At 40.8% G+C, this 24,224-nt stretch overlaps 1 protein-coding gene across 1 annotated transcript in view; it reads right to left on the bottom strand.

Annotated features, from left to right (window-relative positions):
* Window positions 1-24,224, bottom strand: part of LOC110523892 (synaptotagmin-9) — a 48,488-nt gene that overhangs the window by 16,211 nt on the left and 8,053 nt on the right. The window lies entirely within an intron of this gene.

The raw sequence follows: 24,224 nt of genomic DNA on the forward strand, positions 1-24,224 counted from the left end.
CTCATCAGATTAGGTAGCATTGTTCAGTTCAATCAACATGAACTCATCAGTAAGTGCTCTCATCTCAAATATCCGCTCACAGATAGTAAAAGGGAAGTGGTTGGTGTCTGGAATAGCCTGGTGTATTCCACCGGAATATGTTATGTTTCTCAGAAAGAGCATCTCACTATCTGATGAATGAGCTCACTCTCCATGTCTCCTCTCCAATACCCAGTCATTACGAATCAGGCCATGCAGACACAGAGAGGGCTTTTAGTCCACAGTGAATAAGCCCTTGTCAGAGTGTCCTGCCACTAGCTTCCCTTCAAATCTACTGTCTACATTGTCTGTACCTGGACCATGTGTCCTCTCGACCGTACTTCCCTGTCATTATCTAGACCAGTGGAGGGAAATGGAGCCTCATGTGATGTTGAGTTATTCCTTCCACCAATCCATCCTGGTTGGGCTTTACCCATGAAAAGATGTGGGATCCACAGGCTCATTGGGCTGGCCCACATACTGCACTGGAAACCAGCTGGGTCTTTTGCGCTAAGCCACAGAGATAGATGGCATGCCCAGACATTGTGGCACTTCATTTTAGTGGTGACACATTTTTTGAGGATTCACTCATCTAGTTATCTGCTATTTTGACAACCTTTGGTACATCTCAATGTGGCTGTTCTAAAAAAGCAAAAATAAATTCAAGATAAAATATCAAAGACGCTATATGAGTTTGGAAGCAGAATATCTCTTGCCCATGTTCATTGAATGCATGGAATGATAGACATTGGGACTATGTGTGTTGTCCCACCAAACTCCCAGGCCTGCTGGGACAACTGCACTTCCTATCCTAATACTGACAAAGTGCCATCAACACAATGAGTTCTAAACACCACTCACTTTAATTGATTCTGCAGCTCAATCAATTACAAACAGGACACATGTCTAAAGTGTGAACTCTCTCAAAGCAACACTGTCTGAAAAGTTAAATTAGCATGGGCTAATTGACTTTAATTATCAATGTTGTATTATTCAAATACCCAGCAACCACCCAACACTGCACTGCCACTCCCACACACACGCACACACACACACACACACACACACACAACCCAAATGTGTAAACACGCTGATTTGTGCGAATTCTTAAATGATCTTTGCATTGTTATTTATAATTGTATATCCAGTATGCATAGGCCTATGCATATTCAATGGGCTGTGTAGGTGATATAATGCAGTGGTTCCCAAATTGTTGGCAGGGGTCCATGTAGGTCGCAAGGATGACATTGGCATCATTTTCAAACTAGCTACACACAGCCTGGTCCAGGCCAATTGATGAAAGCCTCTGAATAAGTAATGAGTGATCCACATTATCGAAGGCTTTAGACAGGTCAATAAAAAGGACCACACAGTGTTTCTTCTTATTCAAAAAAGTTAAGAAGATCATTTAAACCAAAGAAGTAGCAGAGATGGTGCAATGACCTGGTCTGGAACCGGACTGGTGTATGGTTGACAAGTTAAGTACTGAATCTACCAAGGATTCTAGGATTTTTGCTAGGCAACAGAGTTTGGAAATGTTTTTTTAACCTTTGTGTTGGGTCGCGACTCAAAACGTACCTCAATTTGTAGGTCACAAAAAAAAAAGCTGTCCAAGCATGCATGAAAAATGAATTAGTTGTACTGTAGCTGCTAAACTATCTAATTCATTTTAGACTCTTTATGGAATCACACATGTTCCAATACAATATTTAATGAATTATGTGTGCAGAAAACACAGTCAAATGTAAAGGCGCCAACTGTCTTGGTAAATAACAACAGCATAGCATATATTCTTCTTAACAATGTTTTAATAGATCTCCTAGCAAGAATATTATGTCACTTTTGAAGGGAACCAAACTGCTCAATTTAATTTGACTGTGCCTAACTCTCTTTTTAATTAATCAATTGTACAAAACATGACAAACGAGGGTTGCTGTTGGCCAAAGTTGTCTGATGATCAAGCTAGGGGTGTGAATGTTTAAACGTTTAAATTAAATTGGGATCAAAAATGGTTCTGCTTGTTTTCCCCATACAACAGGTCCTGATCATCATCATCATCATCATCATCATCATCATCATCATCATCAAGGGAAAATGTTTTATTTAACCTAACGCAACAATGATGTAACGTAAGTAGGTGGAGATACTGTATGCATCTTTCAAATGATATGCCACGGATATAAAATGCTCGGCACATCATTGTCGTTAACAACTTAAGGGGGCTGAATAATTTTGCACGCCCAATTTTTCAGTTTTTGATTTGTTAAAAAAGTTTGAAATATCCAATAAATGTCGTTCCACTTCATGATTGTGTCCCACTTGTTGTTGATTCTTCACAAAAAAATACAGTTTTATATCTTTATGTTTGAATCCTGAAATGTGGCAAAAGGTCGCAAAGTTCAAGGGGGCCGAATACTTTCGCAAGGCACTGTACATGGGGGTACCAGTACCGAGTCAATGTGCAAGGGTACGAGGTAATTGAGGTAGATACTGTATGTATATATAGGTAGGGGTATAGTGACTAGGCAACTGGATAGATAATAAACAGTAGCAGCCGTGTATGTGATGAGTCAAAATAGTTAGTGCAAAAAGGGTCAATGCAGATACTGTAGTTCACACGAAAGAAGTGCGACAAGGGAGTGAGAAAATCACAGCACTGATTACAGAAATGATTGCAGTTGATATGCAGCCATTGTCAATGGTAAAGGATGTTGGCTTCAATGCCTTGATGGCATATCTAGAACCAGACTACAAGATGCCAGGTCTAAAAACTGTGATGGCCGAATGAAAAAAATTGTACAATGATTGCTCTGCAAGTACAAAGCACCAGCTCTCAAACACCCCGTACGTGAGGTTAACAACAGATTGTTTGACGTCTATGAACACGCTGTCATACATCACTGCAAGGAGCCATCACATTGACCAGAAGCGGGACATGAAGTCCCATGTACTGGCCTCTGAGAACATGGAGGAGAGGCACACAGCAGAGAACCTAAAAATGGCATTAACTACCATCATTGCTGAGTGGGTGGGGGACAGCAGTAAGGTGAGTGCCGTCTGGTAGCCAGGACTGCGGTAGATTGAACTGCATCACCCCCTATAGCGGTCATATGCAGGACCATATGTGCACCGTGAATTCCCATGTAAATTTTTTGATTTTCTTCTTATAGTTTAAATGACAAAAAATAGCTGTTTAAATGTTTAGAACATTTTTACATTTGTCACATCCCTAGATCAAACAAATATTTCACAGGAATGATTGGCGTTGATCTTCAAAAAGAGAGCAAAAAGTTGAAGGCTGGATTAAAGATGAAAAGGCACCGTAAAAGCTATGTGCAGTTGCACACGCGATAGAAGAGCACAATAGCTACTGCTGTTTTTTTTTACAATGCTGTGCGACGCTCCTCAGATCAGCTCGGCGACAAAAACAATAACAGCAGTGGTGGGGCGGCCAGTACTGCGGATTCCATCTTTAAATCTAAAGATGTGATACACATGATAATCCAGTCACATACAGTACTGACATATCAAACAGGTGTCATCTTCATCCTCTCTTTCATAACGATTTCTCCTGTCAGGCACGAACACAAGCGTGTTCCAAATGCATGCATGATGTATGAGGACTTATTGATGGTGTGTGTGTGTGTCTGTGTGTTGAGCTGGCCTCCTGCTGAACCAAATGGATTACAGACGTGTCTCCGCAGTAGGACACCACTCAGTGTGGGGAATACACATAATTGTGACCTCTAGCATACGTTGATTGCAAAATTATTTGGTCTTCGCCCCTTCACATGCATGGTGAATCAAACCCATTCACCTATTGTATTCAGTGATTACCAAAGGAGCAATCAAGCTGACAAACCTCGGATTTAATCTTGAAATGTTGTTAAGGATATGTTGGATAGACGCAATGGAAATGAAGTAGATTGAGAACCACTAAGCAGGTTCACGTGGGACATACAGTACTAAAGCAGATGAGCTCTTATGTATTTAGTGTACACTGTATTGTGATGTTCTGTTTTGTGGCATAGAAGATGGCATTGCAGTGGACAGCTGCCGTCTTACGGGCTCCTGACCAACTCCGCTATTTTTTTATTTATTTTTATTTTACTCTGATCTTAACACCATATTTTCGCCATCATTTCCTATGGCCGAAAACTATTTCTGGACACCAGTTCAGCGATCACCAACCTCGATATGGATGAAGATTTGTAAACTCCCTGGCGAGACTACGTCAGCGACTAAATAAATGGCCCACTTTAGCGCTTTTCCCAGGACAAGGAAAATAAATAAATTGTTGGACAAAAGGATAATATGAACTAAGCTTGCCCAAATGGACAAGCAAAAACAAAATCACCCAAAAATATAACTTCCTAACAATTAATCTGATCCATTGGATCATAGTGTCCTAAGGATGCTTGTTGACACCTCACACCCGGTCATATGTTTTTTATGCAGCAGCGAACTCTCTGTATCAACCAAAGGTATGTCTTAGCCTCCAGAAGACTTTTACCGCCCAAAGAGCCTAACGTCCAAAAAGTGAACACTGGAACAATATTCCTAACATCAGAATGTGGGGAATGGTCAGTGGGGACCTAAAGAATAATCATGTCATATTGTTTTTCATTTTGTGATGTCATTACTAAGGTTATAAAGGGAACACTGTAACTTGAAAAGTATTTACACTACAGGTACAGTGGTTCCTCCTTTTAAAGTTGTGTCATACTGCGCCACACCTTGCGGGCTGCTGCAGCATTCTGTTTGACCACCAGAGGGCATATTTGAGAAGCATCTGATAGTCTTCCGTATTGGCATTACCAGAGAATTTAAAACCTTTTTTGTAATAAAATAGTATATGGGATTGATTTTAAGAAATTTGGCTTAATTAACTTCTTGACGCTACCCATCCCTAAGCGGGATAATTGTCATCAGCAACCGCTAAATAGCATAGTGCCTCAGTCAAATAATAGTACTAAAAATATTCCTATTCATGAAATCACAAGTGCAATATTGCAAAACACAGATTAGCCTTTTGTTAATCCACCTGTCGTCTCAGATTTTGAAATTATGCTTTACAGCGAAAGTAATCCAAGCGTTTGTGTAAATTTATCGATCGCATGACAAAACATTAAGTACATTTAGCATCAGGTAGCTTGGTCACGAAAATCACAAAAGCAATCAAATTAATCGTTTACCTTTGATGATCTTCGGATGTTTTCACTCATGAGACTCCCAGTTACACAACAAATGTTCCTTTTGTTCCATAAAGATTATTTTTATATCCAAAATACCTCCGTTTGTTTGGCGCATTATGTTCAGAAATCCACAGGAAAGAGCGGTCACGACAACGCTGACAAATTCCAAATAATATCCGTAATGTCCACAGAAATATGTCAACGTTTTTTATAATCAATCCTCAGGTTGTTTTTAAAATATATAATCCATAATATATCAACCGCAAATGTCTTTCACAGTAGGAGAGGGAAAAGCAATACCTATCCAAACTCTGTTGCGCGAGCAAAACTCATGTGACCACTTGACGCGATGTTATCGTTCTGGCTCATTTTTCAAAATAAAAGCCTGAAACTATGTCTGAAGACTGTTGACACCTTGATGAAGCGATAGGAAAAGGAATCTGGTTGATATCCCTTTAAATGGAGCAATGGGAGGCTATGGAACATGGAGTTTTCAAAATAGAAGCCACTTCCTGGTTTGATTTTTCTCAGGGTTTCGCCTGCAATATCAGTTCTGTTATACTCACAGTGTTTTCTATCCTAATCAGTCAATAATATGCATATTCTAGCATCTGGTCCTGAGAAATAGGCCGTTTACTTTGGGAACGTTATTTTTCCAAACATAAAAATAGTGCCCCCTAGCTTCAAAAGGTTAATTTGATTAATATTATGGTGTTTCTATTACGAGAAAAATGAAGAACAAAACAGAAGGGTTTCTGTTAGGATGGAATGGAAAATATGGCGCTGTACAATGTGACGTAGGCTACAGCATGAGGTTTGGAGGATTCTAAATTGTTTGCCTTCATTAGACAACTTTGTTCCTACATTTCTGTATACCAGTGATATTTATTCCCATAGTAATTCAGTATGGATCCATAACTAAATCAACATCTGCATTTTTAAAGAGTATTTTTATCATTATTTAATTAATGAATGCATAAAGAAGCTGATGAAGAAATACAGTACTGTACAGTATATGCTTTTACATTTGGATAATAAAGCATTTAAGCATCGAATACATTGCAAGTAGAGGGATTTTCACGACAGTAGCCGGGCTATAAAAAGTATATTGTCCTGCTAAAAGGAAACATTTGCATGATGGGCTACACCTGCTGCAGTTGTGAAGACACAGCATCTTGTTTACAGTACATCTTGTTTACATTCTTTATTATAATCACAATGTCACACATTATTTGTATCTACCTTTCCAATTACTTTTAAAGTTTAGGATTTACAAATGTGCGCTTTTCATTATTAGTTACATTGTTTTAGGTTTAACATGCAGACTTTTTTTCTTTAAATGATTGTTTTATGTAGGATGCTACATATTTGACCAGTTCGCAATTGTAAGTAGGCCTAATAAAACAAAATCCTGCTTCTATTAGGCTGTTAAGCCTCATAGCCTACCTCAGCCAGTTAAGTTATTTTATATAGGTCTAGGCTCCGAAGAAATAGACTCCAATAAAGACCTCTTGTTGTTTGTGAAGTCAAATTAAAATTAAGATTACTGTTGAAATGAATTGCTCGATTGGTGTAGGTTTTCTCCATCTGTTGGTGTGCAACACTTGCATAACAAGTTTGCTATATTTTCAGCACCAGCCACTGTTAACCTCCTATTGATTGCGCTGTGTTTTCTGCCAGATGTTTTTTAAATTGAACCTTTATTTAACAAATTATTATTTGCAATGACGGCCTACACCGGCCAAACCCGGATGATGCTGGGCCAGTTGTGCGCCGCCCTATGTCACTCCCAATCACATTCAGATATGAAAAAGCCTGAATTCAAACCAGGGACTATAGCGAAGCTGCTTGCTCCGAGATGCAGTGCCTTAGACCGCTGAACCACTCAGGAGCCATGACCAATACACTGTAAATATACAGGTGAAGTCGGAAGTTCACATACACCTTAGCCAAATACATTTCAACTCAGTTTTTCACTATTCCTGACATTTAATCCAGGTAAACATTCCCTGTCTTAGGTCAGTTAGGATCACCACTTTATTTTAAGAATGTGAAATGTCAGAATAATAGTGGAGAGAATGATTTATTTCATCTTTTTTTTTTGTTCATCATATTCCCAGTGGGTCAGAAGTTTACATACACTCAATTAGTATTTGGTAGCATTGCCTTTAAATTCAAACGTTTCGGGTAGCCTTCCACAAGCTTCCCACAATAAATTGGGTGGCTTTTGGCCTGTTCCTCCTGACAGAGCTGGTGTAACTGAGTCAGGATTGTAGGCCTCCTTGCTCACACACGCTTTTTCAGTTCTGCCAACAAATTGTCTACAGGACACACCAAAGTATGTTCATCTCTAGGAGACAGAACGCGTCTCCTTCCTATGACGGCTGCATGGTCCCATGGTGTTTATACTTAAATACTATTGTCGGTACAGATGAACGTGGTACCTTCAGGCATTTGGAAATACCTCCCAAGAATGAACCAGGAGGTCCACCATTTTTTTCTGAGGTCTTGGCTGATTTCTTTTGAATTTCCCATGATGTCAAGAAAGAGGTACTGAGTTTGAAGGTAGGCCTTGAAATACAGCCACAGGTACACCTCCAAATGACTCAAATAATGTTAATTAGCCTATCAGAAGCTTCTAAAGCCATGACATAATTTTCTGGAATTTTCCAAGCTATTTAAGGCACAGTCAACTTAGTGTATGTAAACATCTGACCCATTCGATTTGTGATACAGTGAATTACAAGTGAAATAATCTGTTTGTAAACAAATGTTGGAAAAATTACATATATATGTCCTAACTGACTTCAAAAATACATTTGTGGAGTTGTTGAAAAACAAGTTTTAATGACTCCAACCTAAGTGTATGTAAACTTCCGACTTCAACTGTATATTTTTTATTGGATATGCATCATTCAAAGAATGGAGTTTGATACACCTGGTATTGGATATGACTGAAAGAAACTTGCTAAATAGCAATTTTCCTAAATTAACTTGATGACAAATAAATATGCACATTCGTTTGTCTCTACATTAACTAACATATTCCTCTCAATTGTATTTTTTTTTGCTTGACTTGTTATAATGTTATAATTACTTACATTTGCATTAGCAAAATAAATTTGTGGAGTTGTTGAAAAACAAGTTTTAAAGACTCCAACCTAAGTGTATGTAAACTTCCGACTTCAACTGTATATTTTTTTCAGAAAATTAACTGTGTGCAGGTAGATGTAGGTAGATGTGGAAAGATAGATACAATTGATTTGTTGCAAGCTGGGGAGGGGGGGTCACACCTATCTCCAGATGGGGAGGGAGGGTTTCACACCTAGCTCGGCTATTAGACAGTTCTTTAGTAAAGGTTGAATTGTCTATTGTTCAGCTACTAGCCCATCCTGCTACGCTTGTGAAAAACAAGTAATAATAATTTTCCCCCTTTCCATGTTAAAGAATCCAATTGATAAAGTGTTTTTAGCCACAATCGGCCCCAAACCCAATTAATACATTTGGGCACAGTTGATAGCGTGCTGGACTTCGGGCTAGAATGTTGAGGGTTCAAAACCTTCTCCTTGCTTGTTTCATTACATTATTATGCCGGTCTCAGAGCAAATAGCCTGGATTGTTACTCCCTTCTCGTTCCTCACTCTCTTCCACGCATCATTCTCCACCTGAGTGGCTCGCTTGTGGGCGTGCTAGCAGGATATACTGTTTTTTATTCTGTATATATGAATTACAAATCAGCCTTTATTTAAATCATGTTTCTAGTCTATTGCATAGTTACAATGTGTAATCATTGATGTCCCAGGAGCAGGATTGGTTTACACTTTTGAAGTGTATAATTGTAATACATACATGTAGACACAGCATCATTCAAAGAATGGAGTTTGATACACCTGGTATTGGATATGACTGAAAAAGAACTTGCTAACTAGCCATTTTCGTAAATTAACTTGATGACAAAAAAATATGCGTTTGTCTCTACATTAACTAACATATTCCTCTCAATTGTAATTTTTTTGCTTGACTTGTTATGACGTTATAATTACTTACATTTGTATCCACCATAATGTATTGTCAGCCATCTTTGCTGAAGAAAGTCACCTTGCGTCAAATTCGTCATTGGAACCACTTGGAACCATTCGTCATATAAAAACCTTGGGACCCAAATGCATAATGAGTGCTCTAACTCCCCCTTGCGATGGTCTGGAGCAATGAAACCGTGATGCTGGGTACCTCTAAGTCCCGCGGTGTAAGCTCACAACTTTTTTTTAATCAGGGAGGCAGGTAGCCTGGTGGTAGGAGCATTGGACTAGTAACCAAAACGTTGCAAGATCGAATCCCCGAGCTGACAAGATAAACATCTGTCGTTCTGCCCCTGAACAAGGACATTAACCCACTGTTCCTAGGCTGTAATTGAAAATAAGAATTTGTTCTTAACTGGCTTGCCTAGTTAAATAAAGGTAAAATGAAGAACCACTGTATGAAGTCTCCATCCTTTACGTTGTGCAGGGAAAATGATGAGAGTATTTTTGTTAAGATATGATTGTGATTTTAGTTTTCTAATAAGATAATTGTTTTTGAGAATACCTTGCACAGTAACTAGCTATGCCCCAGAGTGAGGTCAGAAGAGCGTGTCATTGTGATGGAACCGCCCTTTTCGACCAGCGTGTTTAATCAGGACAACAGTTTTCAGCTGTGCTAACATAATTGCAAAAGGGTTTCCTAATGATAAATTATCCTTTAAAATGCTAAACTTGGATTCACTAACACAACATGCCATTGGAACACAGGACTGATGGTTGCTGATAATGGGCCTTTTTACGCCTATGTAGATATTGCATAAAAATCAGCCGTTTCATGTTACAATAGTAATTTTCAACATTAACAATGTCTACACTGTATTTCTGATGAATTTGATGTTATTTTAATGGACAAAAAATTTGCTTTTCTTTACAAAAGAAGAACGTTTCTAAGTGACCCCAAACTTTTGAACGGTAGTGTATATCTTCCAGAGTTTAATTTGGGAGATAGTAACTTGTTAAACAACTTGTTTTGTGATGCCCCTAATCCTAATGAGTTAATTGTTAAGTGATTAATTGAATCAAGTAACAATTAAACATAGTTAGTGGATTATATAAATAACAGTTATCAAATTAATGAAAGTAAAGTCACGACAGTGTGAACGTGGTTTCTCAACAATGAAGAGGATCAAAACAGATTTGCCATCCAGTCTGACTACCCCACAACTGCAAAGGATCATGTTCCTGTGGTGGAGGGTCCTCCCATGGAAGACTTTACAGCTGCCCAAAGATAGTGGTCTTCAAGTCTGAGAAAACGTAGACCAGGGTTCAACCCCTGGTTGTCCAGACAACAGCGACAGAGGGGAGACGAGGTAGAGGAGAGTGAAGAAGGAGATGAGCTGGAGGAGGACTGATCACACACACCCACACGTGTCTATGTATCTCCGTCTATGTCGGCCTGCCTGCTAGAATGCTATACAGGAAAGCGATCCTCATTTAAAGCAGTAAGTAGGTATACTCCATGTCTGACTTCCTTCCTTAGTCTTATAAGTACTGTACACACAGTACATACTGCATAGTCATGCATAATTCATGAGTAAAGTATATTTTATCAAATTTAACTTGGTGGGTATTTGTATGTTATTCATCAACATGTAGACTTGAACTTCATTGTGTGAGTCATTGTGTTCTGTGACATTTTGATCTCAGCGTTTTAGAGATGCATCTCTTTATCTATGTATGTTGCTATTGTGATGGTTAACAGACATCAAGCAGTTTTAATTAGCCTGCCATAGGTTGTCATATATGGTAATTAATCCATTCTAACCCTCTAGGGAAAATGTAAATGAATTCACTGATTAACTGATGCACTTTATTGTATGCAGGTTCAATTTGTTATAGTTTCCAAATGGTTGGAGTCAGGAAATGTCCACTGTTATTAAAATAACAATAATGATCAAATCGCATCTGTCAATAATATTTGTTTTACTTACAACAGAATTTTCAGTTTTGGACAAGTACTTTTAGCTATTGATCAAGTAAAAAATAAGTCCCACCCAGCAATCTGCTCCCCACGTCTGGTACAGGTACCTCCGCCACACTCCCCTCTCTCCCTAGCCTTTGCTCGCCTCCAGCACACACGCACATACATTCACACACACCGCAGACTTTGCACTGATCTGAATTTTATGTAGGCTAATTAACTTGTGAAGCTTATTATGTGAGCTCACTCAGAAACACTTTAATTAACTAGCATAGACCTAGTATTATTTTATTTTATCTCAGACGTTTATAGCCTACTGGACTCATTGAGAGCTACTCTCTTATGTTGTTGGGGCGAGTGACTCTTTTAACTTAACAATGTCTAGCCCCAAGTCATTTTTTTTCTTGTGCTTTGTGCTATTTGCTCCATGACTCCTTCACACTTTGGTGACTATAAACTTTCTCGTTTACCCAACCGTGGGACAAACAATGTTTGTTCCCACACTTGCGACTCAGACTATCTATCTGTTACACGGTCTCTTGACCTCCCATACTATTTTAACCCCCTCTAGCTGGATTTGCATTCATGTTACCTGATGAAAGTGCTGTACAATTTGATCTTGTTGCCATCTGATGCACATTCACATTCTAATAAATAATCAACACCGCAAAGCTCTCACTGTCCTCTGCCGTGCCCTAATTGTATTACTGCTGGTGATATCTGGAAATGTACACCTTGACCCCGTCTACTGTTGCAAGCCCCAATTCTGTCTTGCGCTCGGATGATTTCTGCTTCACTGATTTCTTCTCTCGTAAAAGCCTAGGTTTTTTTCACGTTAACACTAGAAGCTTATTATCTAAAATTTAGCAATTGAAAGTGTGGGTTCACAGCTCCAATCCAGATGTGTTTTGTCATTACTGACTCATGGTTAAGAAAGACTGTTCTGAACACTGATGTTAACCTTTCTGGTTATAACCTTTAACTGCAAGACAGATGTTCCAAAGGTGGTGGCGTGGCAATCTTTACCAATTTAACACCTTCAGTGCTCAGTTGTCTCCATCAAGTCTGTCCCCAAACTATTTGATTTGCTGGTTTAAGCATAGATAGCTCTTTGTTGACTGTTGCTGGGCGTTATCAAAATCCATCAGCACCGGCCTGTACCCTACCTGCCCTAAGCTCTCTCCCCTTATACTAAGTCTGAATTTATCCTGCTATGTGAACTAAACTGTGACATGTTTAAACCATTCGGCCAAGTCTCAAAACAATGGGACTTCCTAAATCTCTCTCAGATTATTATCAATCCCACAAGGTATGACTGCAAATACCCAGGAAAGACTACTCTCCTTGATGTTATCCTCACAAATAATCCTGAATGGTATCAGTGTGGTGTTTTCTGTAATGCTTTTAGTGACCATTGTTTTACGTCCTGTGTTCGTAATGGCTGCTCAGTGAAACGACCTGTCCTGTTTTGTCATAAATGCTTGCTGAAAAACTTTAATGAGCAAGCCTTCCTTCATCACCTGGCCTCTGTAAATTGGGATAGATTCAGTTTGATCCCCTCTGTTGAAGATGCTTGCTGCTTCTTTTTAAAATATTTTCAGTGGTATTGTTAACAAGCACGCCCCCATAAAGAACATTTAAATGTAAAAAAGTGTCAGTGCCTGATTTGACGGTAATCTGGCAGAGTTAGTCCACCGCAAAAACACCATTTGGCGAAAAGCTTGGCACACAAATACTCAGGCTGACTGGCTGTCGTTCAGGCAAATGAGACGTAAGTGCACCCAGGCTATCCCGAAGGCCAGCGTTAGTTACTTTAAAGAGCAGTTCTCTCTCTGTGGGTCTAACCCCAAGAAGTTCTGGAAAAAAGTGAAAGACCTGGAGAATAAACCCTACTCACAGCTGCCCATGTCCCTTAAGGTTGATGATGTGGTTGTTACTAACAAGGAGCGCATGGCTAAGCTCTTTAATCACCACTTCATTAAGTCAGGATTCCTATCTGACTCAGCCATCACTCGTTGCCTGTCCAACACTTCCTCATCTCCCAGCCCTTATAATGCATCTAACCCTGATGCTCCTCCCTCGTTTTTCACTCGCCCGCTACACAGCTTCTCCCTGCAGGTGGCGGTCACTGAGTCTGAGGTGCTAAAGGAGCTCCTTGAACTTGACCCCCAAAAAACATCTGGGTGAAATGGTTTAGATCCTTTCTTCTTTTAAGGTTGCAGCCCCAACCATCTCGGAGCCTAACTCTCACCTTTTTAAACTGTCTCTACTCTCTGGGGAGGTTCCCATTGATTGGAAGGAAGCCACAGTGAGTCCTTTATTTAAAAAGGGGAGATCAAGCTAATCCTAATTGTTATAGGCCAATTCATGTCTTGCCCTATTTATCAAAAGTGTTGAAAAACTTGGCAATATTCAACTGACTGGCTAACTTGATGTCTATAGTATTCTCACTGGCATGCAATCTGTTTTCTGCTCAGGATACAGATGTGTAACTGTAACCTTACATGTTCTAAATTATGTCACCACTGCCCTTGATTCTAAGCAATGTTGTTTTGCTATTTTTATTTACATTTTAAAGCCAAAGCTTTGATACGGTAGACCAATTTCCTCTCAAAGATTTCAATGTGTAAAGTCAGAACATATCATGTCTCAGCTACCAAGGGAGTACCCAAGGCTCAATCATAGGCCCCAAGCTCTTCTCAATTCACATCAACAACATAGCTCAGGCAGTAGGAAGCTCTCTCATCCATTTATATGCAGATTATACAGTTTTATACTCAGCTGGCCCCTCCCCGGATGTTGTGTTAAACGCTCAACAACAAAGCTTTCTTAGTGTCCAACATGGTTTCTATGCCAATAACCTTCTTTTGAACTCACCAGTGTTATTACTACCTCTGTGGATGTAGAGCTTGAGGTAGTCACCTCATACAAGTACTTGGGAGTATGGCTAGAGAGTACACTGTCCTTCCTTCAGCACATACAGTATCCAAGCTGCATGCTAAGGTTAAATCTAGATTTGGTTTCCTCAGTTATAATCGCTCTACTTTCACCCCAGCTGCCAAACTAACCCTGACTCAGATGACCATCCTACCCAGAGATGTAATCCTACAGAGATGTAATTTATAGATCGGCAGGTAAGAGTGCTCTCAAGCGGCTAGACGTTCTTTACCATTTGACCATCAGATTTTCCACCAATGCTCCTTATAGGACACATCCCTGCACTCTATACTCCTCTGTAAACTGGTCATCTCTGTGTACCCAGCGTAAGACCCACTGGTTGATGCTTATTTAAAAAACCCTCTTAGGCCTCACTCCCCCCTATCTGAACTACCTACTGCAACACTCATCCTCCACATACAACACATCGACGGGGCAGTAGTGGAGCGGGTTAAGAGATTCAAGTTCCTCGGTGTCCACATCACTAAAGAATTATCATGGTCCACACACACCAACACAGTGGTGAAGAAGACGCGACAATGCCTCTCCTCCCTCATGAGTCTTAAAAGATTCGGCATGGGCCCTCAGATCCTCAAAAAGTTTTACAATTGCACCATTGAGAGCATCTTCACTGGCTGCATCACCGCTTGGTATGGTAACTGTTAGGCTTCTGACCGCAAGACGCTGCAGAGGGTAGTGCGTACGGTCCAGTACATCATTGGGGCCGAGCTCCCTGCCATTCCAGCCACCCAAGTCACAGACTGTTCTCTCTGCTGCCGCACGGCAAGCGGTACCGATGCACCAAGTGTGGAACCAACAGGACCCTGAATAGCTTTTACCCCCAAGCAATAAGACGGCTAAATAGTTCACCAATAGTTACCCGGACTATCTGCATTGACCCATTTTGCGCTAACAATTTGTTTTATCACGTACGCTCTTCCTACTTCTTATTATCTATCCTGTTGCCTAGTCACTTTATCCCTACCTACAATATATGTACATATCTACCTCAATTACCTCGTACTCCTGCACATACCAGTATCCCGTGTATATAGCCAAGTTATTTATACACATTGTGTATTTATTCTTTGTGTTATTATTTTTCTATTTTTCAAATGGTTTCTCTCTGCATTGTTGGGAAGGGCACGTAAGCATTTCACTGTTAGTCTACAGCTGTTGTTTACAAAGCATGTGACAAATAAAATGTGATTTGAATTGATTCTTTGAATGCTGAAAAGAGCAATATCAACCACAGGGAATATAAGAGCACTAGAAGGTTAGTAGATTAACAAAGGGAAGAACTCATTGAACCAGAGGGCAACAGCACAGTTCGACCGGTCACATTTTTTCCCAGCTTGAGTGGAAAGCTATGAATATGTTATACTTTCTCAAGGAGCCCCTCTGGTCTGACCTGTGTTTTTCCTTCACTGGGCTGCTGGCTCCTGGCCTATCCACCAGGGGCTACACTCTGCCTGCTGGGGGTGACCTCGGTTTGGGAGAAAGAAGCTCTTTGAAGTGCCTCATTCTGATGAGATGAGGGAAATCCCCATAGTCCTATAATGTTTGATCAAATAATAATCGTCTTCACAGATCCATACACATCCACAACCCTCAGTAGGTTTAGATCTACGAAGATTGATATTTTCATGAAGGTGAAATTATTTGGCGAATTACAGAAGACTCCTAATATACAAGCCTGGGTCATATAGGCTCTTCCATTATACCCATCGTGTTGTTTATATTGGTCTGCTAGTCATCCATAGAGAGGGCAAGCCCAGGTTGTGACAAACAGCAGCACAGGCAACAATATGTCAATAAGGGACCATTGCAAAGGTGAGAGGTCATTTTAATATGGGGAATTGAGAGACTGGAGTTAACACCCAGGCACCTCTGATGTATCTTTAGAACAGATGTATTGCTCCCCTAGAAGAGCTGTGATAACAAACTGTTCGATCCACAAAGAAAACTACTTAACGTAACTGACAATGCTTGTTCCACTGGATGCTGCTGCAGTGGTCCAACTGGCCCAGAGGCTTTGTTGAGCATGAGAAAAATGTGTGAAGAACACGGACAAAAAGGTTTTCTTAACGTCTTCATCTGGAAAGCGACAATCTCTGTCGTTTGATTGTAGCTATTTTGCCAAGCAACTTCTATTGCATAATCAGAGGATATGAGATGGACTTTTCTTAACTGTCCAATTATTACAACTGCTGTTTGTATAGTTATTGTAAGTAAGCCCATTGCCCTTAGGCATTTAATGCCAGCAGTTTATGTAGCTTTATGGCCAGTTAGTTTCCTACTAGAAATCCCATTTGTGACTGTTCAGACCAGACGAGTCTCTCTCCTCAAGTGGGCCTGACCAAAACCAAGGATCAAGTTTCATTGTGGTCCTCTATTATTCAGACATGGCTGGCAGTATGGGAGGGTCAAAAATAGTTTCCACACTTTCAGTGGTCTTGTTATCATTTTGCGTCTATAGAACCTTGCTTATGTGGAGTAATGTGCAATAAATAGGTCACAGAGTCTTTCAGGAAAATATCTGTTCGCAGAAGTTCCGTAGGATCATGCATGTTTAATGGAATTTGTATCGTGTTTAAACGCATCAGTCAAGCCCAGCATCTAATATTGAGCCTACGGTGACAAAATGACTCTCAAACGACTCTGGTCTGTGACTTGATAGTATAAGGTGGTTAGACTGAGGTACCAGCTCAATTTCCATTTGCTCAATATTCACTATTTGTCACTTAAAGCTAAAATCCTTAACTGAAACAATTACAAAGCAGACACTCCGTTTCTGTTTTGGTAAAAAGCTGGGACTAGAGAAATGTAACAACTCTCAAATTCATAGACAGAGCTATGGAGGCAAGGACTGACCATCCATTATATCAAAAGGATAGTTTTAACCACTCCCAAAAAATGTGTAGCAACTACCCAGCTAACAACAAACGTTCCCTCAACTTTAGAGAACGTTACCTTAAGAGTCTCATTAGGTCATTAAATAAAGTTTTCATATGGATGTTCCCGTGATGTGCAAGGAATGTTTCCAAAGACCAATCCCTTAATGTGAAATAGAACTTACCCAGAACACGGTTACGATGTTCTCAGAATTTAAAATATTAATGTTCTAGACACATCTCATGGGAACGTTGCAAGAACATTCATGTGTCTAGGTTTCTAAGGGTTGGGAGAATATTCCATCAATGTCCCACCAAACATACACAGAACATGGTTGCCATGCTCTCAGAATATAAGACACAATTGTTGAAGACACGTTTCATGGTAACGTTGCAGGAACATTTCTGTGTATCAGTTGTCAGAATGTCGCCTGATGGTCCCAAAGAAACATTCTCCAAAAAAAGTTACATCACACATCACACCTTGATTGGTGAACTGTGAACCACAGACCCATTCATAGTTCTTTGTCTGTTGGCAATGTTAGGGATATGACGTACACACAGACAATGCTTTTAACATACATACTTAAATATTTGACACACTTTAACATAAATGGCTACATTGTGCATGTTCAGCTGTACTGTAATTATTACTCAACATGTCCTAACCTGGGATTTGAACAGTAGATGTGTGTGGGTAAAATCACTGGGGAAGCCGAGCCAGGAAAAACTTGCCATATTACAACCCATGTGTTGTGATGATTGCGTTGTTTGCTCTTTAACCTGCTTGTTCATATGCCTTGCCACTGTGATATACAGTATATAGGCCTAAGGCAGAGAAAATAAGAAGACACAGTGGCAGAATAAAATTCAATCACAACGGTGTTTCATCAAAAACCGGAGAGTAACATCTGTCCGGTGAAGGAGGCTGGTGGCACCTTAATTGGGGAGGACGGGCTCATGGTAATGGCTGGTGCGGAATCAGTCGAATGGTATCAAATATATCAAACACATGGTTTTCATGTGTTTGATGCCATTCCATTTACTCCGGTCCAGCCATTATTATCAGCCATCCTCTCCTCAGCAGCCTTCGATGTGGTAAAGTCCACAAAGCGTACTGCATGTAGGCTGACAGTGTCACCAGCAAAGCACCCCCACAACATAACACCTCCTCTTCCATGCTTTACGGTGGGAAATACACATGTGGAGATCATCCGTTCACCGTTCATCCGTCTCACAAAGACTCATCAGACCAAAGGACAAATTTCCACAGGTCTAATGCCCATTGCTTATGTTTCTTGGTCCAAGCAAGTCTCTTCTTCTTATTGATGTCCTTTAGTAGTGGTATCGTTGCAGCAATTCGGCCCCACGCTTTTCTCAATTCACATCAACAACATAGCACAGGCAGTAGGAAGCTCTCTCATCCATTTATATGCAGATGATACAGTCTTATACTCAGCTGGCCCCTCCCCGGATTTTGTGTTAAACTCTCTACAACAAAGCTTTCTTAGTGTCCAACAATCTTTCTCTACCCTTAACCTTGTTCTGAACACTTCCAAAACAAAGGTCATGTGGTTTGGTAAGAAGAATGCCCCTCTCCCCACGGGTGTGATTACTACCTTTGAGGGTTTAAAGCTTGAGGTAGTCACCTCATGCAAGTACTTGGGAGCATGGATAGACGGAACACTGTCCTTCTCTCAGCACATATCAAAGCTACAGGCTAAAGTTAAATCTAGACTTGGTTTCCTCTATCGTAATCACTCCTCTTTCACCCCAGCTGCCAAACTAACCCTGATTCAGATGACCATCCTACCCATGCTAGATTACGGAGACGTAATTTATAGATCGGCAGGTAAGGGTGCTCTCGAGCGGCTAGATGTTCTCTGCCATTCAGCCATCATATCTGACATCAGTGCTCCTTATAGGACACATCACTGCACTCTATACTCCCCTGTAAACTGGTCATCTCTGTATATCTGTCGCAAGACCCACTGGTTGATGCTTATTTATTAAACCCTCTTAGGCTTCACTCCCACCTATCTGAGATATCTACTGCAGCCCTCATCCTCCACATACAACACCCGTTCTGCCAGTCACATTCTGTTAAAGGTCCCAAAAGCACACACATCCCTGGGTCGCTCGTCTTTTCAGTTCACTGCAGCTAGCAGCTGGAACGAGCTGCAACAAACAGTCAAACTGGACAGTTTAATTTCAATATCTTCATTCAAAGACTCAATCATGGACACTCTTACTGACACTTGTGGCTGCTTTGCGTGGTGCATTGTTATCTCTACCTTCTTGCCCTTTGTGCTGTTGTCTGTGCCCAATAATGTTTGTACCATGTTTTGTGCTGCTACCATGTTGTTGTTATGTTGTGTTGCTACCATGCTGTATTGTCATGTATTGCTGCCTTCCCATGTTGTTGTCTTAGGTCTCTCTTTATGTGGTGTTGTATTGTCTCTCTTGTCGTGATGCATGTTTTGCCCCTTATTTATATATGTACAGTGGGGAGAACAAGTATTTGATACACTGCCGATTTTGCAGGTTTTCCTACTTACAAAGCATGTAGATGTCTGTAATTTTTATCATAGGTACACTTCAACTGTGAGAGACAGAATCTAAAACAAAAATCCAGAAAATCACATTGTATGATTTTTAAGTAATTAATTTGCATTTTATTGCATGACATAAGTATTTGATCATCTACCAACCAGTAAGAATTCCGGCTCTCACAGACCTGTTAGTTTTTCTTTAAGAAGCCCTCCTGTTCTCCACTCATTACCTGTATTAACTGCACCTGTTTGAACTCGTTACCTGTATAAAAGACACCTGTCCACACACTCAATCAAACAGACTCCAACCTCTCCACAATGGCCAAGACCAGAGAGCTGTGTAAGGACATCAGGGATAAAATTGTAGACCTGCATAAGGCTGGGATGGGCTACAGGACAATAGGCAAGCAGCTTGGTGAGAAGGCAACAACTGTTGAAGTTCAAGATGACGGTCAATCACCCTCGGTCTGGGGCTCCATGCAAGATCTCACCTCTTGAGACATCAATGATCATGAGGAAGGTGAGGGATCAGCCCAGAACTACACGGCAGGACCTGGTCAATGACCTGAAGAGAGCTGGGACCACAGTCTCAAAGAAAACCATTAGTAACACACTACGCCGTCATGGATTAAAACCTTGCAGCGCACGCAAGGTCCCCTTGCTCAAGCCAGCGCATGTCCAGGCCCGTCTGAAGTTTGCCAATGACCATATGGATGATCCAGAGGAGGAATGGGAGAAGGTCATGTGGTCTGATGAGACAAAAATAGAGCTTTTTGGTCTAAACTCCACTCGCCGTGTTTGGAGGAAGGAGAAGGATGAGTACAACCCCAAGAACACCAAATCAAATCAAATCAAATCAAATTTTATTTGTCACATACACATGGTTAGCAGATGTTAATGCGAGTGTAGCGAAATGCTTGTGCTTCTAGTTCCGACAATGCAGTAATAACAAGTAATCTAACTAACAATTCCAAAACTACTGTCTTGTACACAGTGTAAGGGGAAAAAGAATATGTACATAAGGATATATGAATGAGTGATGGTACAGAGCAGCATAGGCAAGATACAGTAGATGGTATCGGGTACAGTATGTACAAATGAGATGAGTATGTAAACAAAGTATGTATTACAACAATGTATTACATAAGGATACCGTCGATGATATAGAGTACAGTATATACGTATGCATATGAGATGAATAATGTAGGGTAAGTAACATTTATATAAGGTAGCATTGTTTAAAGTGGCTAGTGATATATTTACATCATTTCCCATCAATTCCCATTATTAAAGTGGCTGGAGTTGAGTCAGTGTCAGTGTGTTGGCAGCAGCCACTCAGTGTTAGTGGTGGCTGTTTAACAGTCTGATGGCCTTGAGATAGAAGCTGTTTTTCAGTCTCTCGGTCCCAGCTTTGATGCACCTGTACTGACCTCGCCTTCTGGATGATAGCGGGGTGAACAGGCAGTGGCTCGGGTGGTTGATGTCCTTGATGATCTTTATGGCCTTCCTGTGACATCGGGTGGTGTAGGTGTCCTGGAGGGCAGGTAGTTTGCCCCCGGTGATGCGTTGTGCAGACCTCACTACCCTCTGGAGAGCCTTACGGTTGAGGGCGGTGCAGTTGCCATACCAGGCGGTGATACAGCCCGCCAGGATGCTCTCGATTGTGCATCTGTAGAAGTTTGTGAGTGCTTTTGGTGACAAGCCGAATTTCTTCAGCCTCCTGAGGTTGAAGAGGCGCTGCTGCGCCTTCTTCACGATGCTGTCTGTGTGAGTGGACCAATTCAGTTTGTCTGTGATGTGTATGCCGAGGAACTTAAAACTTGCTACCCTCTCCACTACTGTTCCATCGATGTGGATAGGGGGGTGTTCCCTCTGCTGTTTCCTGAAGTCCACAATCACCATCCCAACCCGTGAAGCATGGAGGTGGAAACATCATTCTTTGGGGATGCTTTTCTGCAAAAGGGACAGGACGACTGCACCGTATTGATGGGAGGATGGATGGGGCCAAGTATCGTGAGATCTTGGCCAACAAACTCCTTCCCTCAGTAAGGGCATTGAAGATGGGTCGTGGCTGGGTCTTCCAGCATGACAACGACCTGAAACACACAGCCAGGGCAAATAAGGAGTGGCTCCGAAAGAAGCATCTCAAGGTCCTGGAGTGGCCTAGCCAGTCTCCAGACCTGAACCCAATAGAAAATCTTTGGATGGAGCTGAAAGTCCGTATTGCCCAGCGACAGCCCCGAAACCTGAAGGATCTGGAGAGGGTCTGTATGGAGGAGTGGGCCAAAATCCCTGCTGCAATGTGTGCAAACCTGGTCAAGAACTACAGGAAACGTATGATCTCTGTAATTGCAAACAAAGGTTTCTGTACCAAATATTAAGTTCTGCTTTTCTGATGTATCAAATACTTATGTCATGCAATAAAATGCTAATTAATTGCTTTAAAATCATACAATGTGATTTTATGGATTTTTGTTTTAGATTCCATCTCTCACAGTTGAAGTGTATATATGATAAAAATGACAGACCTCTACATGCTTTGTAAGTAGGAAAACCTGCAAAATTGACAGAGTATCAAATACTTGTTCTCCCCACTGTATATACAGTACATATATTTCTTTTTTCAATCCCAGCCCCAGGAGGCCCTTTGCCTTTTGTTAGGCCGTCATTGTAAATAAGAATTTGTTCTTAATAAATGAAGGCCTGATTCATACAGTCTGCTCTGAACAGTTGATGTTGAGATGTGTCTGTTACTTGAACTATGTAAAGCATTTATTTGGGCTGTAATTTCTGAAGTTTGTCATTTATTTAACTAAGTCAGTTAAGAACAAATTCTTATTTTCAATGACCGCCTAGTTGGTTAACAGCCTTGTTCAGAGGCAGAATGACAGTTTTTTTACCCTGTCAGCTCAGGGATTTGATCCTGCAAAATTCCAGTTCCAAGTCCAATGCTCGAACTACTAGGCTACCTGCCACCCCACTTTTTTGGGAAACCTGACCTTCTTTGGTATCCATGAATACACACCACTGATTTTGAGCTCACAACCTCTTGGATCACAGTACTCCAATATACATACGTTGTATGTACTAAGACACTTGTATGCACCTTTAATGAACTTATCTTCTGCAGCAGAGGTAAATCTAGATTTTCCATTCCTGTGAGAGCCGGTTCCATCATAGCGCTTGACGGTTTTTGCGACTACACTTGAAGAAACTTTAAAAGTTATTGAAATGTTCCGTGTTGACTGAACTTCATATCTTAAACTTCTTCAGGCTAGGGTCCTTTTTTCTGAATTTCCTCCTGACTGACGTACCAAAAGTAAACTGCCTGTTACTCAGGCCCAGAAGCCAGGATATGTATATAGATTTGGTACCATTGGATAGAAAACACTTTGAAGTTTGTAGAAATGTTAGAATAATGTGTGAGACTATAACACAATAGATACGGTCAGAGAAAATCCAAAGAAAAACCAACAGGATCTTTTTTTTTAGAGAGCCCATGCTCTTACAATGGAAAGCATAGGGGCATATGCAATTCCAGCTCCCAGATTGCAATTCCCAAAGCTTCCACAAGCTGTCCACTAGGCGTCCCGCTAGCCTGAGAGGTTTTAAAGTAATGATGGACTGTCATTTCGCTTTTCTTATTTGAGATGTTCTGGCCATAATATGGACTTGGTCTTTTACCAAATAGGGGTATCTTCTGTATACCCCACCTACCTTGTCACAACACAACGGATTGCTTCAAATGCATTAAGAAGGAAAGAAATTCCACAAATTAACTTTTAAGATGGCACACCTGTTAACTGAAATGCATTCCAGGTGACTACCTCATGAAGCTGGTTGAGAGAATGCCAAGAGTGTGCAAAGCTGTCAAGGCAAAGGTTGGCAACTTTGAATAATCTCAAATATAACATATATTTTGTTGGCTACTACATGATTCCATATGTGTTATTTTAAAGTTTTGATATCTTCACTATTTTTTCTACAATGTAGAAAATAGTAAAAAATAAAGAAAAACCCTTGAATGAGTAGGTGTTCTTAAACTTTTGACCGGTAGTGTACATTCAGCCTCTCCCAAATTGAAGGAAAATGATGATGCACAGAGAGATAAAATACATTGTTTTATATGTTTTTTTGTTGGTAAATTTTTTGGGAAACCTGACCTTCTTTGGTATCCATGAATACACACCACTGAATTTGAGCTCACAACCTCTTGGATCACAGTACTCCAATCTTCCCACTACAACACCATTGTCCGTGTCAGGTATCGGTTGAGCTCAGCATTCAACAACATAGTGCCGTACAAACTCATCCCTATTCTAAGGACCCTGTCATTAAACACCTCCCTCTGCAATTGGATACTCTTCTTCCTGACTGCCACCCAAGTCACAGTCTGTGCTCTCTGGTACCGTATGGCAAGCAGTACCGGAACGCCAAATCTGGGACCTAAAGGCTCCTGAACAGCTTTGACCCCAAAGACATGACTGCTGAACAGTTAATTAAATGGCTACCCAGACTTTCTGCTGTTCACCCCCCCCCCCCCCCCCCCCCCCCCCAAATGGCATTGAGGAGTATACCATATCAGTCACCGGCTTCATCAACAAGTGCTTTGACGATGTCATCCCCAC

Source organism: Oncorhynchus mykiss, chromosome 1, assembly GCF_013265735.2.
Source record: "Oncorhynchus mykiss isolate Arlee chromosome 1, USDA_OmykA_1.1, whole genome shotgun sequence".
Taxonomy (NCBI): domain Eukaryota; kingdom Metazoa; phylum Chordata; class Actinopteri; order Salmoniformes; family Salmonidae; genus Oncorhynchus; species Oncorhynchus mykiss.